The 4098-nt window shown below is 41.6% G+C and overlaps 1 non-coding gene across 1 annotated transcript; it reads right to left on the bottom strand.

Moving 5' to 3' along the window:
- Nucleotides 1-1353: 1353 nt before the first annotated feature.
- Nucleotides 1354-1479, bottom strand: LOC115030270. Its single transcript, XR_003835857.1, has one exon. It is a non-coding gene; the product is annotated as a small nucleolar RNA SNORA17 (small nucleolar RNA).
- Between the last annotated feature and the right edge of the window lie 2619 nt (nucleotides 1480-4098).

The following is a 4098-nucleotide window of genomic DNA, read 5'->3' as shown; positions in this document are numbered from 1 at the left end:
ATGAAACATTTTCTGAGCCACTGACCAACAGACATGAGGCAGGCCCAGCTCTGCTGTGCTCATAACATTGGGGTTAGCTCAATTGCAACCCTCATATCCAGGGATATCTCTACTGTGCTGCCCAGGTAAGATGAAGGGACTGCACTCTTGAGTGCTAAAGCATTTGAAGGGTAGAGCTATCACTTCCATTCTGATGTCCTTGGGGTCAAATGCCCTGTCTACTGTATGTTGCAAGATAATGGGTGACAGGGGTCAGCATCTTTCCTTGCCCATGTCACCAAATGGCAGAGAAGTGGCAGGGTCAGCTTTCCTACAATAAGGTCCTTAATTTCAGCTTGTCTGCCCCTGCAACCCAGGGTCAGCTCTACTGTGCTGCCCAGGCAGGATGCCGTGCCCTCTGTTCTGAGTGATTCAGCTGGTAAAGGTTATAGCCAATTCTCCTGTTCTTATGACTCCAGGGCCAGTCTCCTGCCTGCCATAGGTGGAGAGCAGTGAAGAGGAGGTCCCATGCATGGTAGTGACATGTGCTAGTGCAAGTTCTCATATGTTGTTTGTATACTCTGGGCCAGCACACCCAAATCTCCTGCAATGTGTGGGCCCCGGCTCTTTGAGAACTTGGCTAGGGTCAGCACCAACTCTCCTGCTCTCATGTATCCCAGCATGTCTAGATGGGTGATGGAACAAGTTCTGCCCAGCCCTCGGACATCAGCATGTCTCAGGGTAGCAGCTCAGACCATGGGTGTTTGCCTGGATTTGGTGGTAACAGACACCTGCTGCTACAGGGCTGTGGACCCAGTCATGCCCCCCTGGTGGCAGCACAGGCCAATACTTCATCATGGTCCTAGATGTCATCACCAGCTACTCACATGAGGCTGTTCCTCATAACCCTTTAGTCTCCAGTTCTGCCTGTCTTCTTTGTGACTACATTCTTCTATTTCTTCTTCTCTCCCATTTATCCACCACTCACTTGCTCCTCTTAGAAGGTCTTGTGGTCTCTGAGAGTCTGGGAATCATCTCAAAAGTGATCTCAGGTGTGCTATGGCCTGCTTGAGCATTATGGCCCCAGGCAGTGTTTGTTTCAGGTATAGTCCATCCTCCAGGCATGAATCGTCCTGAAGTTGTGGTCATTTCAGGCTAGCCCTCAGACTGGCACCACGATGCCAGTCTCATGATCATTTCTTCCCTGCCTTGCAATGGCTCTCTGTCACTCCTGTCCAAGGCCCTAGAACTTATGTGGGTTTTTTCTAGTTTCCAGTTCCCCATCCTCTGAGACTGTCTGGGACTGCCTAACACTACTAGTCTTTTCTTCTCAGGCTCTGTGAGTTTTTTGTTTGTTTGTTTGTTTTTTCAGGAAATGTTAGAGTAGTAATCATTTAGATGTTCACAGGTCAAAATACTGAGCAAAGAGTGTCTCTCTTCTCTGCCATCTACTGACACATATGTGACACAGCAACATCTGCCATGCCTCTATAAGGCAAGAGTAGACAACAGTCTTAATTATTCTAATTCCATGCAACAGAGTACAATAAAGTCAGAATATATAAAACCACTCTTCTAGATTTCAGATTTTNAGTTGTGCTGCTCTTTGACATTCTACATAAATTCTAGACTGAGTTCACCAAGTTTAGAAACTGTTTCANGAATATTATTTGCATTACTTTGAGTTTATTTGCAAATTAGAGATGATTTAGATTTAAAAGTCATTCATGGGATCAGAGAGAATGCCCATTGATTAAGAGCATTTGTGTTTCTGACAGGGGCCTGGATATGATTCTCACTCACAAGTTCACAAACTGCTCTCTTTAACTTCAGTTCCAGGGAATCCAGTACCATCTTCTGTCTTTTGAAGGCACTATACATATACACAATATCCTTACAAACTAGAAATCAAAACATACAAACAATTTTTAGAGTAGTTTATATATATACATTCGTGTGCCCTTTGCAAGAGATATTTTACTATCCTCAGTAGATGCAGATATTCTATTGTAATTACTTCTAAATATCTATGTTGAGATTCTTTTTTTTATGAATTTGTATGCTAATATTAGAAAACATTTTATTTCATGTATTTCACTGATCATTTCTTACTGCATTTGTTGTATCTGGAGTATTGATTTAGATACAAATGGCAAAAATATTTGGTCTTAATTAAGTGCAATCTGAGGCATAAAATGCCCAATATTTTTCCACTAGGTATTATATTTGCCTGAGCATTATGGACAGCAAATGAAAGTAAATTATTTTTATTATTTTTTTTCTTTAAAGAATTATGACTCCCATTGAAGTGATATTTAAGACACTATAGATATAATTATAGAATTCAATTTTTAGTTGTCAAAAGGATGAACTATATGGATACAGTGCACAATGGTAACGTGACTGTTGTCTTGTGAAATAGATTCAACTACATCATGATCCCTCCCAGGAAGAAAACAACATCGTGAATAGCAGAGAATCCAAGGGGAAGGAAGTAGAGGAAGACCATGAGCAAGAGGCACCAAAATAAAATTTGCTTTATTTCATTCCTTTATGTCCCTGTCTAATCTTATACCCCAGTCAGAAAACTTTGTTAGAACAGAAACTTTTAATAAAATAACAAAGATTCTTTATTGTGTCAGAAGTTGCAGAGCTGACACATGCTCATTTTCAAGGGGAGCTGTATTAGTCACCATGTACTAAATGTACTTTCTGTGGTCCTGAACCATAACAGTAAGAGGATCATAGTATGAGTTTGCACTTTGTTATATTTTTCATCTTAGTAAATATTTGATGTCTAATTCCTTGGCTAATTTTTAATTTTCAAAGCAAGGGCTATGTGGTAGCCATCATGGTAATGATGGCTTAAAGTCACGAAGCTTGGAGACAATAGTTATTTTCTCAATGGAATGGAACTTATATATTTATGTATTTATGTATTTTATTGGTTATTTTGTTTATGTATATTTCAAATGTTATCTCTTTTCCTGGTTTCCTCTCTGAGAACCCTGCTTCCCACCCCCTCCCCCTGAATCCTCTAGGGTTCTACCCGACTCACCCTCCCACTTCCACTCTACCTGCCCTAGTATTCCCCTAAGCTGTGGCATCAAGCCTTCACAGGACCACGGGTCTCCCCTTCCTTTGATGCCAGACAAGGCCATCCCCTGCTACATATGCAGCTGGAGTCATGGGTCTCTCTATGTGTATTCTTTGACTGGTGGTTTACTCCCTGGGAGCTCAGAGGGTGCGGAGGTATGGTCTGGTTAGTTGATATTGTTGTTCATCCTATGCGGTTGCAAATCCCTTCAGCTCCTTAAGACCTTTCTTCAACTTCTACTCAGTCTGATGGTTGGCTCTGAGCATCTGCATCTGTATTTGTTAGACTGTGACCGAGCCTCTCAGGAGATATCCATATCAGGCTCCTATCAGCAAGCATTTCTTGGCATTAGCAATAGTGTCTGGGTTTGGTATTTGCATGTGGGATAGATCCTCTGGTGGGGCAGTCTCTGGACGGCCTTTCCTTCAGTCTCTGCTCCACTCTTTGTACCCATATTTCCTTTGACAATTCTAGGTTAAAATTTTGAGAAGGGTGGGTGGCCCCATCACTTAAATGGGGGTTATGCCTAAAGTCTGGATATGGTCTCTATAGGTTCTCTCTCCTCCTTGTTGGGTATTTTAGCAAATGTCATCCCTGTGAGGTCCTGGGAGCCTCTTGCCTGTCATCTCAGACTTCATGTTGGCTATCCCCAGTTCTCCAACCCCCATTGCTACACACTTCTGTGGAATTTCCTGACCCTCTGTATATCTCTCTCATCTCCTCTCACTCATGATCCTTCACCTCCTATTCATCTCCCTCTCTTCTTTTCCTCCCAAGTCCTACCCATCCTCTATATCCCATTATTATTTTGTTCCCTCTTCTATGTAGGTTGAGACATCCACACTTTGGCCTTCCTTCTTGAGCTTCATGTGGCCTGTAAGTTGTATCATGGGTATTCTGAGCTTTTTTTTTTTTTTTAATATCCACTTATCACTGAGTATATACTATGTATGTTCTTTTTTTTTAATTTGTGACAAAATATTTTATTAATCAAGATTATAGTATTTAACACTTGGAGTTTG

The sequence above is a fragment of the Mus caroli genome, unplaced genomic scaffold (assembly GCF_900094665.2).
Source record: "Mus caroli unplaced genomic scaffold, CAROLI_EIJ_v1.1 scaffold_19120_1, whole genome shotgun sequence".
Lineage (NCBI taxonomy): Eukaryota > Metazoa > Chordata > Mammalia > Rodentia > Muridae > Mus > Mus caroli.
The sequence above is the reverse complement of the archived record's forward strand: the minus strand, read 5'-3'. Positions and strand labels throughout refer to the sequence as shown.